The 14,370-nt window shown below is 48.8% G+C and overlaps 1 pseudogene; it reads right to left on the bottom strand.

The window, feature by feature from the left end:
- Positions 1-5,483: 5,483 nt before the first annotated feature.
- Positions 5,484-6,231, bottom strand: LOC144577921 (large ribosomal subunit protein eL8 pseudogene; annotated as a pseudogene).
- Between the last annotated feature and the right edge of the window lie 8,139 nt (positions 6,232-14,370).

Raw genomic sequence — 14,370 nt, forward strand, 5'->3', positions numbered from 1 at the left:
CAGAAGAAAGGAAAAGAGTAAAGCATGCCTGTAATCCCAGCACTTTGGGAGGCTGAGGCGGGCGGATCACAAGGTCAAGAGATCAAGATCATGTTGAAACCCCGTCTGTACTAAAAAATACAAAAATTAGCTGGGCGTGGTGGCGCGCGCCTGTATTCTCCAGCTACTTGGGAGGCTGAGGCAGGAGAATCGCTTGAACCCAGGAGGAGGAGGAGGTTGCAGTGAGCCGAGATTGCGCCACTGTGCTCCAGCCTGGTGCCTAGCGACACAACGAGACTCAAAAAAATGGAGTAAAGCGACCACTCTCCGGCTTGGTGACTCCGGGCTGTAGTGCCGGGTCTTTAAAGCTCTCTGAAGCCAGCCTGGAGAACTTGGGGATGGGAATATTCACCTTCCCTGGAGCGTGCTTTGGGGCTCTCTAGGTTTCTTTCCTGCTCTGTTTCCAAGCGGAACACAGAGGCCTCCAAAGCAGCTCAAGAAGTGATGTAAGCGGGCCGTGAATATCCCAGAGGCATCCCTTTTCCTGACGTCCCCTCTTCTTTCCATGCATCCGCACTTTGTCTTCCCTTGCTTCCGGCTCCAGCCAGGTGAGATGGTCCCTGGTGGGGGCTGGAGCCGGGGTGGGCGGGACCGAGGGAGGGTCTGATCAGGCATCCAGTGGAGGGAGGACTGACAGAAGTTTGGAATAAACCCACCTCTGCTCCTATGGATGGCCAGCTGGAGGGCCTGGGCGCCCTGAGGGCGGGGCTGGGTTTTAGTTCTACTGAACCTTGTGGTCTGGCCAGGCCTGATGGGTATGTAAGTAGGTAACTAAACAGCCTGCAAGCTGCAGGCACAGCTAATTCCCAAGGCGGCCGCAAGATGGCAGAATTCCAGTGAGGACTGGAGAAGTTGGCAGAAGTCTGGGCAGGGCCGGAGGACCCTCAACGCTCACCAGGGGCTAAGCCAATGGGTTGTGCAACTCCTGGGGGCACTACTTCTGTTGCCTGCTAAGACACGGTACCTGCTGGGGTTGTGCAATGCTCAGCCTTGCCTGGGTTCCTGAGTTTTGGGTTGCCTGGTGGTGCTGGCCAGGAAGGGGGAGCTAAGCTGTGTCTAAGGTGGACCCCTGCCTATAGCACAAAGGGCTTCCTAAAAGCCCAGGCACTGGAACTGGCCTAAGCTGGGGCTGAAAGCTGGCTTCACTATGTCCCCATTATATAACCTTGGATCAACTGCTTAAAAAAAAAAAAATCTCTGTGCCTCAGTTTCCCCATCTGTAAAACGGGGGCAAATTAAATGAGCTAATACACAAAAGTGCCTAGAATATGACCTGATTGTCAGTCCCCAATGCATGTTAGTTTTCATAATCAATGCTGTTGTGGTCATTATTACTATTTTCCTTGGCGGGTGAGCTGGGGAAGGAGTTTAGTTCAGGAGGGACAAGATATGGTGAGGACAGGCAGAGAAGAGAGTGGGAGATGGATGCCACCTGTGCCTGGTCCTAAGGGGACACAGGGAACGAGTGATGAGGCCTGCGGAAAAAGTTGAGCCAGAGAATGTTACGACACAGAAGGGGGAGGAGGGGCAGCCCACAGGGACTCAGGAAGGTGCCGGGATGACCTGGGAGGCCTCCTGGAGCAGATGCAATGGCTGAGGTGCCAAGCAGAGAGGAGGAAGGAACAGGACTCTTGACCTGAATAGGGGGAGGGTAGCAGGGGAGAGACAGCAGAGGTCAAGATGTCACAGCAGGGAAGAGATGGGAGTTTGCTGGAACAGCAAAGGGGCCAGTACCTAGAAGAAAGGGGTGATAGGAGGAAGGGGAGATGTTTAGATGGGGGCCTGGGATTAGACTGAAGATCCTCAAATGTCAAAAAGAAATTTCCATTTCTTCCACTGGGAGCCCCTGAGAAAATAATAATGAAAGGATCTATGGTGGCTCATGCCTGTAATCCCAGCACTTTGGGAGGCCTAGGTGGGCGGACCACTTGAGGTCAGGAGTTGGAGATCAGCCTGGCCAACATGGTGAAACCCCATCTCTACTAAAAATGCAAAGAATTAGCCGGGCATGGTCATGGGCGACTGTAATCCCAGCTACTTGGAGGTTGAGGCAGGAGAATAGCTTGAGCCTGGGAGGCAGAGGTTGCAATGAGCTGAGGTCGTGCCATTGCACTCTAGCCTGGGCAACAAGAGCAAGACTCTGTTCAAGAAAAAAAAAGGCGGGGGGCCTAGCAATATATAAGGTGCTGGGTGCTTATGCATTTTATCTCATTTAATATCCACGTGTTCAGGACATTTAATATTGTCAAAGATTATGTTCCTACCAACAACTGTTATTATCCCTGTTAGGGATGGAGAGCCTGAGGATCACAGAGGGAAGTAATTTTCTCAAGGTCACACAGCTGGCGGGTGGAGGCAGGAGTAGAACCTTCACCCACCCTCTGGGTTGCCCCCCACAGGTGGGAAGGGTGGGCATGCTGGGCTGAGAATCGGGGCGGGTCTCCTCCAGGCTCTGCCTCTGCTTTGCTGTGTGGCCTTCACTAGGAGCTTCTTGCCCTGCTTCTGTGGAATGAAAGGGAGCTACAGGAGGAGGGTGTTCAAGGGGCAAGAGATGGGCCTAGAGGAGAAGTGGGGGGGGAGGGCAGGAGGGGCCGTGACCTCAGCAGGCTGGGTGAGGTCCCAGCTCAGGAGCATCCTGGGAGCTCTGGCGGACCTGGCCTGGAGCTCATTAGCCCCTGGAAGGGGAAGTGCAAGGGCGGCAACCTTTGCGAGGGCGAGCCGGCGTCCTGCTGGCCCTGACACCAGGCCCGGCACCCACGAGCATCTGGCCTGCTCTCACGCAGGCCTGGAGAGAGGCTCTGTCTAAAGGTCAGAGGTGGGGTGCAGACTGGCGGGGAGGACCTAGCTCTGCCCTAAGAGTTATGGGACCTTGGACCAGTTTCCCCATCCATCCCGGTGATAGATGAGGCTGGCAGCCCCCTTCTTGGGCCCCCTTCCAAACCTCGCATTCCTAGGACCTGCGAGTATGGGGAGAGGTTGGGGAGATGGGACATCCCTGGAGGCCTGTGGGAGGACGGCCGAGCTGATCCAGCACAAAGACTGCAGAGTCTTGAAGTCCTGTGCTTAGAAAGAGCCTTGGAGCCTGGGCGCGGTGGCTCATGTCTGTAATCCCAGCACTTTGGAAGGCCGAGGTGGGCAGATTACCTGAGGTCAGGAGTTCGAGACCAGCCTGACCAACATGGAGAAATCCCATCTCTACAAAAAACACAAAAAAAATTAGCTGGGCGTGGTGGTGCTTGCCTGTAATCCCAGCTATTTGGGAGGCTTAGGCAGGAGAATCGCTTGAACCTGGGAGGTGGAAGCTGTGGTGAGCTGAGATCGTGCCATTGCACTCCAGCCTGGGCAACAAGAGCAAAACTCCGTCTCAATAGCCTTGGAGAACTAGCCCATGGTTTGAGCCACTTAGGGTCACTGCAGCGGAGGGGTGGCCAGGGGAGTGGGGTCCTTGTCCCATCACCCCGGGCTCCAACAGCTTTCTTTGCCTCCCTCCATGCCTGTCTTCATACCAGGGGTGTGAGTCAGGCCTCCACTGCTAAAGAGCAGCCTGACAAGGCCCGACCCAGACTCGCCTCATTTCACAGAGAGAATGGCCCAGAGAGGGGAAGGGACTGGCTTGAGCCACAGCCAAGAGTCTGAGGGGACCGTGGTGACAGAGGAATGCCACCTCCACCTCCCTATCCACGTCCGTCCAGTGTGTCTGCTTCTGAGGAAGGGAGACCAGCAGTCTACCAGGATGCGCTCACGCCGACACAGAAGAGTCTCCCGAGGTGTGGTCCACTCGGACCACAGGCTGTCCTGGTGTCTTCTCTGGGAACCTTCACGGCTCCATGTGTTTTTCCCTCCCGGTGTCTCCCTCCTCCCAATCCCAGGCTGCTGAGTGTTTCATTTCGCTTTCCCTCAGAGGAGCAGATCCGTGTGCTGGGGAGGTCTGGAGGTGCCCTGGTCTTCCCTGGCAGGTACAACTTAAAAACAGACCAAGAAACGAAACCGCAAAGCCGACGCCTGTCGACCGCTAGGTGGAGCCTGACAGCTTCCCGAGGTCCCATCGGAGCAGGACTGCCCCGCTTTGGAGGGAGGAAACTGAGGCTCAGAGAGGGGAATGGGTGCTCTTGGTGTCCCCCGCTGGGACTAGAACCCAAGCCTGGAGACTCCAAGCTCCAGGAAGCCTGTGGCCTGCTCTGCTGAGGTTTTCCGCATCTCTCCCGGGGCTTCCTCCCTGACACAGAACAACCTGGATCTGCTGGGGCCGCGGCATCCTCGGGTCTCATCGGGCGGAGAGGGCCGTTTCAGAGACAAGAGCGACACCTCCTGGAAGCACATGAGCATGACATGCTGCGGCGCATCACCCGGGCGGGGGCACATTCACTGCCTGGCTTCCTTCCTCCCTCCGTGCGTGTTTGTTGAAGGCCTGCTAGATGCAGCGTCTCCGAGGTGACAGAGACACTGAATGAAACCTGGTCTTTTCCCCCCAAGAGATTTCCAGGCAAATATAGAAAGTATATGACAATAATTGCAATGTAAAATATGAAAACCAATGGTTTTTACTTCCCCTCCCCCCTTTAATTAGTGGAAATAAATTCCTACCTGAAAATGTAGTTAACAGGCCAGGTACGTGGCTCACACCTGTAATCCCAACACTTTGGGAGGCTGAGGCAGGAGGATTGGCCGAGCTCAGGAGTTTGAGACCAGCCTGGACAACATGGTGAAACCGTGTCTCTAGGAAAAATACCAAAATTAGCGGGGCGTGGTGGCATGCACTTATAGTCCCAACTGCTCCGAAGGCTGAGGTGGGAGGATTATTTGAGCCTTGGAGGTCAAGGCTGCAGTGAGGTGAGATTGCACCATTGCACTCCAGCCTGGTGACAGAGTGAGACCCTGTCTCAAAAAAAAAAAAAAAAAAAAAAAAAAAAATTGACAATAATAGCCAACACATAGTGAACACTCACTATGTACTGGGCATGGTCCTAAGTGCCTTACCCAAATAAACTGATTCATTTCTCCCAACAACGCTTAGGAGGCAGGTACATCATTAGCTCCACTATACAGATAAAGGGACTAATGATCAGAGAGGGTGAGTAACCTGGCCAGGTCACACAGCTTGAGAGATGCAGAATCAGGATTTGAATGCAAGCAGACTGGCTTTGAAGCCTTGACCTTCATCTCAAGGTAATACTGTCTCTCTGTACACCTGGTACAAGTGAGGCTTCTCTAGCAGTAGGCTTGAGGGGGATGTGAGGTTAGGAACCACACTTGCTCTGCCCATTCCCCACCTCCTCTGGACACCTAAGGAACCGTCAAAAGCTGGTGACCCCAGTGTGGAAATCGGTGCATACAGGACATTGATGGGTCTTAAGCAGGGAAGAGGGAAAATTCTTTTTGAAGGAGAATTTGTGATACTTTAATTATTTTTACGTACAGAAAACAAAAGTGTACATTTAATCCAGTTAAGTGGCAAGTTCATTAACCTTTGCCTTTTCCAACTTGGCAATGTAAGCCACAGATTTGGAACCCAGGACACTGCCTCCCCAGTGATGAGAGATCTTATCAACATCTGCCCTTGTAATTGGTCCTGCACCGGCTTAGCCAAAGGTCCTTTGTCTTCTGACTTAACCTGTGTGAAGGCAACAGTGGTGAGGGTCTTCCTGTGGACTGGACCTCCCAGTCTTGCCTTCCCCCTGGTGATGCAATCAGGGACCCCCATTTTACGACACAGGGCAGGCAGAAAGACAACAAGCTCAACGGGATCCGCATCGTGTACAATCATCACCAACTGAGACTTCTTGTTCTCCACCAAGGTGGTGATGGTGTTGACTCCTGCTCGAAAGACAGGTGTCTCTTAGTGAGGATGTCCCCTTTGCTGTCAGCTTTCTTCTCTTGCTTTGTCTCTGGTCTGTACTTGTGGGTCAGCGTAAGCAGCTGAGTAGCTGTTTGGTGGTCCAGGGCCTGGACCAGGGTGAACTGGTTAATAATCACAGGAGTCGCTTAGAGAGAAAAGCTCTCTGCCACTGCAACCTGATATAGCAGGGCCATTTCACAAAGCGGCTGAGATCACTGCTGGGCTGGATGTCCAATGCCAAAATTCCTAGGCCTTTACTTAAATGGGGGATTCACCACTTTCTTGTCCTCCTGCTTCTCCATGACAGTAGGGGCGGGGGCCACCTTTTCCCTCTTACCCTTTGTTCCTCTTGGCATCTTGGGAAGGTGAAGAAGTAGAAAAAAAATAGATTTATGTGTTGCAATGGTTACTCCAGGGGTGGAGCAAGGAACTCAAACCAGAAGCTGTGATCAGATTTGGGGTGCTGAACTGGGGAGGGAGTGGAGGGCACAAAGGCAAGGGGGAAAGGATGACTTGTGTTCACTGAGGAGATCATGTGGCCATAAGCTTCATTTTTAATTTACTTGGGGTGAGGTATGTTTCTAATTTGTCTCACGAGCCAACCAATTTATTCACAGCCATTCATAGAATACCTACTATGTGCCAGTCACTGTCCTTGATGCTGGGGATGTAGTGGGAAACAAGAACATAGGTCCTGCTCTTACGAAGCTCACACTCTTGGTAGGGGAGTCTAATAATGACCTAATAAGTAAATAAGATGAAGATGGTGATAAATATTATGGGGCAGATAAAGCAAGGCAATGTGCTGAGAGAGGCCAGCCCAGCTGGTCTGAATTCTTACACTGCCACTGGCTGTGCAGATCTGGGAACTGAGTGTTTCTGGCAGAGGGAATGGCAGATGCGACGGCCCCGAGGTGGGAAGGTGCTTTGAGACATTAGAGAAACAGAAATTGTGACTGAACCGTGAGAGGAGGTCAGAGAACTGGGCAGGGGTTAGAGCTCGTGCTTGATAAAAATAAAATAACATAAAAAATAAAGTTTAGATTTTTTTGTCCAGGGCAACAAAACACTTTAAGAAAGTTTGGGGCAGAAACACAACAGGGTCTGATTTGCATTTGCAAAGTATTACTCTGATTGCTGAGGGGAGAAAGATTGTAGGGTGGCAAGAGTGAAAGCTGGGCTGAGTGTGGTGGTTTACGCTGTAATCCCAGCTCTTAGGGAGACCCAGGAGAGAGGATCACTTGAGTTCAGGAGTTCAAGACCAGCCTGAGCAACATAGCAAGACCCTGTCTCTAGAAAAAAAATTGAAATTAGTTGGGTGTGGTGGCATGCTTGTAGTTTCAGCTACTCAGGAGCCTGAGATGGGAGGGTCACTTGAGCCCAGGAGTTCGAGGCTGGCTGCGGTAAGCCGTGATCCCGCTTACTGTACTCCTGCCCAGACAACAGAGTGAGATCTTATCTCCAAAAATAAAAAGTAACAAGAAAAAAGACTGAAAGCCTGGAGTTGAGTTGTCCAGTTAGGAGATGATTGCATTAAACCAGGAAGGAGATAATGGTGACTTGGAGCGAGAGGGTGGAAGTGATGCAGGTCAGAGGCAATGGAAAGAGTCAGATGTGTTTGGAGGTAGAGGTGCCTGGGCTTCCTGATGGGCTGGAAATCGGGGCTGGTGGAGGAGATATTTCATAGGAAGGAACCAGGGGTATGTCCTAGAATTTGTGCTGGCTGAATGGTGCTGTGACTCACTTAGATAAGGAGGGCAGGAGGAACAGGTGTCGGGGGGAGGCCAAGGGGAATAAGAGTTCCACATGTAATTGCATGAGAAGAGATGAGACATAAAAATGCATATATGAGTCCAGGAACTGTTGAACAGATCAGATCTGGAATTATAAATCTGAGTGTCATCTCATCAAGAAACAGTGATCCATGATCAGGGAAAAGTTATTCCCAATTCTGTATCCAGCCATTAAAAGAGCTCCCATCGATATCGCTATTAACACTTCCAATGTCAATGCCATCCTCGCATTACCATTATTGTCACCATGATCACCACCATCATCAGCAATACAATCATCACTATCACTACTCCCATCATCATCGTCACCATAATGACCTCTCACTAACTCACCATCACACTTCACCACCCTTCTCATCATTACAGTCATCACCACCATGATCACTATAGCAACCAGCATCTTCACCATCATCACCATAGCAACCATTATTTCCATCATCATCACCATAGCAACCACTATCAAATTCTCATTAGATACCTTCATCAGCATTGTTATCATTGCGTTAGTGTTATCACCGTCTCTCCCACCATCAGTGTCACTAGCAACACCACCATTGTCATTCTCATCACAACTATTACAGCCATCTATCACTATTTCCTCCATCACCAAGGCCATCACCATCAGAAACAGCAGATCTCTATCTCCATTACAATCTATATCATCACAACCAAACCATTTCTATCACCATTATCCTCCTCATTATCTGTTATTAAATTTCATTCTTCTCGTAAAGCTGAAAGCCCTTGACCTGTGATCTCACTCATCTGCACTTTTCTTCACTGATGCTGAGTTCACTTTTCCTATTTTACAGGTGAGGTAGGGGTGGCTCAAAGAGGGGGAGGTAACTTGTTGAGAAATAGCCACAGAGTAAAACATGGAGGTTTTGGTTTGGGCGATGAGGATTAGAGTCAAGGCTCCCTAGACTTTGAATATGAGTTTAGGAAAGAGGTCACTCTCCGAATCTACGTAAACCAAATGAAAGCAAGAGAAACTGCAAGGATGTAGATTAGTCTGTTGTTAACAGAAGACTCCAAATTCAGTGGCTTGAGCAAATCTCTCTCTCTCTGGCATGGCTGCTCAATGTTGTCAAGGACCCAGACATTCTATTATGATTTTCCATCATCCCCAACATGCAGTTTTATCCAGTTCAGGAAAGCTGGCCAGTTTGTCTGTTGGGTCTGCATTCCAGGCAATGGAAATGGAGAGGAAAGAGAAGGGTTCCCTCTATCTCCTCACCTCCTTTACCTCTTTAAGGATGTGACTCAGAAGCTACAGATATCACTTCTGTTCACATCCTTGGCCAGAGAGAGGGGGCTCTGTCCATTATTTCTAATTATTATAGTAATATAATCTGATGTTTATTAGATAACTGCTACATGCTAAATTTTATAACAAGGACTGCACACATACCATTTTCAGTTTTGTGACACAGGAAAAAACTACTCTTTTTACTGCCTCCATTTTATGCATGAGAAAAGTGCTACTCAAAAAGGATAGGCCTATCGTCTCCAAGCTACCTGCTGAGAGCTGATTGGCACACTTCTCTGGGGGAGGTAGCAGGCTGGCAACCAAACGTCTGTTCTCTGTCAAAGGTAATAGGACTCTGGAGTCAGCTTGCCCACGTTCAAACACTGCTCCTAGCACTTCTCAGCTGTTTGACCATGAGCAAGGGATTGAGACCCTTTATAATTCTCTATGCTTCCTTTTTTTTAATCTGTAGAATGGAGTCTTCAAGGGTAAGATCTTAGCAGAATGCCTGACACACAGGGAGTGCTGAAAAACTATTAAGTACTGTGTCTCCTTGATTTTCATGGAGGAACACTTCCAGAACGTCCCCCATCCCCCACCAGATACCCAAGTCTGCTGATGTTCAAGATCTTTATATTAAATGGTATAATATTTGCATATAACCTGCCATGGTTAATACTGTCAACTTGAGTGAATTGAAGAATGCAGTATTGATCCTGGGTGTGTCTGTGAGGAAGTCAGTGGGCTGGGGAAGGCAGAACCACCCTTAATCAGGTGGGCACCATCTAATCAGCTGCCAGCAAATATAAAGCAGGAGAAAAATGTGAGACAACAAGACAGGCCTAGCCTCCCGGACTACGTCTTTCTCCTGTGCTTGATGCTTCCTGCCCTCGAACATCGGACTCCCAAGTTCTTCAGTTTGGGACTTGGACTGGCTCTCCTTGCTCCTTAGGTTGCAGATGGCCTATTAAGTGACTTGTGATCATATAAGTTAATAATTAATCAATTCTTTATATATATATTAGTATATATAATATATACTAATATTATAGATATATCCTATATATATACATAGCATACATAATATATATAATTATATACATCCTACTAGGATAATTACATATATAAAATTGTATATAATATTATATATCCTATGTATATATATTCTATATATATGTATATAGAACATTGATGTGTATATATACAGAGAGAGAGAGAGAATACTGATAGTCCTTGGCAGAAACTGTCTAGAGAGTTATGCAGAATAAATGCATTTGACACTCCTGATTCACCATTCTTGAGAGTAAAGGAGTTTAGTGACTCTATACTTAATACTTTTGACCATATATGGAGAACCAAGGAACATAATGAAGCTGGTTGGTTGTTTAGTGGACAAAGTGATTAAAGAAAATGATGAACTCAGGGATTCTGTCTCCCAGCTTCAGAAGCAGACACTGAGCTTCAAATCTGCTAGGATTGCCCTGAGTGAGAGTCTTATCTCCTGCAGAGAAAGAGCAGAAATTATGGAAACAAGACACAAGCTCTTATCCTGTGAGTGGCTGACCTGCAGTGAAAGGTGCATGCACAGCCTCGACAGGTGTCTACTGTTAAAGTGAGGGCATTGGCTGGAAAATATTGGACCCTGCAACTTGGAATGGGGACATGTGGGAGGAACCTCATGAAGCCAGGGACACTGAGTTTGTAAACTCTGATGAACTTTTTTGCCAGAAGGAACAGCCGCCCCTTCCCCAGTAGAGTGGCAACATTCCCTCCCAGACCCATGCTGCCATCAGCCTTTCCACCTTCGTCTGGGGAGATAAACCCTGCACTGCCTGAGGCAGCAGTGATGGCCTCCCCTGAGGCAGTTGCCAGGCAAGATAATGATGATTTTCCTCAGGAGCCACCCCTAACACCTCTGTTTGCTTCTAGACCTATAAGTAAAGTCCTGGCAGGCCCCTAGAGGTGAGGCTGAGAGTGTGACCCATGAGGTGGTGTGCTACACTCAAAAAGAACTGTTTGAGTTCTCTAATTTATTTGAACAGCAGTCTGGAGAACAGTCATGAGAGTGGATATTAAAGGTGTGAGATAATGGTAGAAGAACACAGAGTTGGATCAGGCTGAATTTATTGATTTGGGCCCTAAGTAGGAACCCTGCATTTAATGTTTCAGCTTGGGAAGTTCAAAAAGATTCTAATAGTCTATTTGCTTGGTTAGCTGAACTATGGATTAAAAGATGGCCCACTGTGAGTGAGCTGGAAATGCCTGATCTCTTTTGTTTTCTTTTGAAGGGAGAGGAAGAGAAAAGAAGGCAGGGAGAGAGAGGGAGGGGGGAGAGAGGCATGGGGGAGAGGGACAGGGAGAGAGAGAAAGGGAAGGGACAAGAAGGAGGGGAGGAGGGGGGGAGAGAGAGAGGGCTTCTTGAGAGAAGGGGAGAGAGAGGAAGGGAGAGAGAGAGAGGGGGAGGGAGAGAGAGAGGGAGAAAGAGAAGCAGAGGAAAGGAGGAAGGGAGGGGAGGAGAGAGGGAGGGAGGAGGAGAAGGGGGAGAGAGAGAAGAGGGAGAGGGATGGGGAGAGAAAGAGAGGAAGAGAAGGGTGGAAATGCCTGATCTCACTTGGTTTAATGTGGAGGAAGGAATCCAAAGGCTAAGGTAGATGGGGATAGTGGAGTGAATCAGTCACTTTAGGCCTACTCATCCCAGCTGGATGGGTTAAGAAAATATACCCTTGACCAATGCCTTGTGAAATAGATTTGTGAGGGCAGCACCTGCATCTTTGGAGAGCCCTGTAGTTGTTCTTCTCTGCATGTCATAGCTAACGATGGGAACTGCAGTCACTCAACTACAAGACTTAAATGCAATGGGAATAACTGGATCCCGAGCTGACAGGGGCCAAGTGGCAGCACTCAACTATCAAAGGCAAGGTGGCAAGGTGGGCATGGTTACCGTGATGGACAGCAGAGGCAAAGCAGCAATCAGAATAGTCTGACTCATGTAGAGCTCTGGCATTGGCTAATTAACCAGGGTGGTCCTTGAAATGAAATTGATAGGAAGCCTACTGATTACTACTTAAATTACACAAACAGAAAACTTCTAGGTCGAATGGACAAAAGGCTAATTTGAATTATAAAAACAGAATCATGGCCCCTCAATCAATTTCCCAACTTGATTTACAGACCAAGCCAGTTTATAGATCCAAAATCCCTTGAATGAAGGGAAGACCAGGTCCCTTTGAGGAAGGACCCCACCACATTAACCACAATTATGCAGTAAATCTTTCTCCCATCCTTCCCTAAGGAGACCTCTGGCATTTTACCAGGGTAATTGTGCATTGGGGAAAAGGAAATGATCAGATATTTCAGGGATTACTGGACACTGGCTCTGAGCTGACATTGACTCTAGGGAACCAAAAATATTGTTATGGTCCTCCAGTTAAAGTAGGGGCTAATGGAGGTCAGGTAATGAATAAAGTTTTAGCTCACATCCGGCTTACAGTGGGTCCGGTGGGTCCCCAGACTCCTCCTGTGGTCATTTCCCCAGTGCCAGAATGCATAATTGGTATAGACATACTCAGCAGCCGGCAGAACCCCCACGTTGGCTCCCTGACTGGTTGATTGAGGGCCATTGTGGTGGGAAAGGTCAAAAAGAAGCCATTAGAGCTGCCTCTACCTAGAAAAATAGTAAATCAAAAACAATATCCTATCCCTGGAGGGACTGTGAAGATTAGTGCCACCATAAAGGACTTGAAAGACTCAAGGGTGGGGATTCCCACCACATCCCCTTTCAACTTTCCTACTTGGCCTCTACAGAAGACAGAAGGATCTCAGAAAATGACAGTGGATGATTGTAAGCTTAACCAAGTGATGACTCCAGTTGCAGCTGCTGTACCAGATGCGGTCTCATTGCTTGAGCAGATTAACACATCTCCCCTTAACTGGTCTGCAGCCATTGACTGGGAAATGCCTTTTTCTCCATTCCTGTCCATAAGGCCCACAAGAAGCAATTTGCCTTCAACTGGCAAGGTCAGCAATATACCTCCACTGTCCTACCTCAGGGGCATATCGACTCTCTGGCTTTGTATCGTAATCTTATTCCGAGAGACTTTGATAACTTTTCGCTTCCTCGACATATCACACTGGTCCATTGCAGTGATGACATTATGCTGATTGGATTCAGTGAGCAAGAAGCGGCAAAGACACTGGACTTATTGGTGAGATATTTGCATGCCAGAGGATGGGAAATAAATCCGACTGAAATTCAGGAACCCTCTACCTCGGTAAACTTTCTAGGGGTCTGGTGGTGTGGGGCCTGTCAAGACGCTCCTTCTAAGGTGAAGGATAAGTTGCTGCATTTGGCCCCTCCGACAACCAAGAAAGAGGCATGACGCCTAGTGGCCTATTTGGATTTTCAAGGCAACAGGTTCCTCATGTTCCTTATTTGGGTGTGATACTCTGGCTCATTTATTAAGTGACCTGAAAGGCTGCCAGCTTTGAGAAGGGTCCAGAACAGGAGAAGGCTCTGCAACAGTCCAGGCTGCTGTGCAACTTGGGCCATGTGACCCAGCAGATCCAATGGTGCTTGAGGTGTCAGCGGCAGATAGGGTTGCTGTCTGGAGCCTTTGGCAGGCCCCCATAGGTGAATCACAGCAGAGGCCCCTAGGATTTTAGAGCAGGGCACTGCCATCTTCTGCAGATAACTACTCTCTTTTTGAGAGACAGCTATTGGCCTGCTACTGGGCTTTGGTGGAAACTGAACATTTGACTACAGGTCATCAAGTCACCATGTGCCCTGTATTTCCTATCATGAAGTGGGTGCTTTCTGACCCATCTAGCTATAAAGTGGACCATGCACAGCAGCATCCCATCGTCAAATGGAAGCGTGGTATATATGTGATTGGACTTGAGCAGGTCCTGAAGACACAAGTAAGTTACATGAGGAAGTGGCTGAAATGCCCATGGTCTCCACTCCTGCCACCCTACCTTCTCTCCCCCAGCCTGCACTGATGGCCTCATGGGCAGTTCCCTATGATCAGTTGACAGAGGAAGAGAAGACTAGGGCCTGGTTCACAGATGGTTCTGCGTGATGTGCAGGAACCACCCAAAAGCGGACAGCTGCAGCACTACAGCCCCTTCCTAGGACATCCCTGAAGGACAGCGGTGAAGGGAAATCTTCCCAGTGGGCAGAACTTCGGGCAGTGCACCTGGCTGAACACTTTTCATGGAAGGAGAAATGGCCAGATGTGCGATTACATTCTGATTCATGGGCTGCAGACAATAGTTTGGCCGGATGATCAGGGACTCAGAAGAAGCATGATTGGAAAATTGATGCCAAAAAAATTGGGGGAAGAGGATGCAGATGGACCTCTCTGAGTGGTCAAAAACTGTGAAGATATTTGCATCTCATGTGAGTGCTCACCAGTGGGTGACCTCAGTGGAGGAGGATTTTAATAATCAAGAGG

The sequence above is a fragment of the Callithrix jacchus genome, chromosome 10 (genome assembly GCF_049354715.1).
Source record: "Callithrix jacchus isolate 240 chromosome 10, calJac240_pri, whole genome shotgun sequence".
NCBI lineage: Eukaryota > Metazoa > Chordata > Mammalia > Primates > Cebidae > Callithrix > Callithrix jacchus.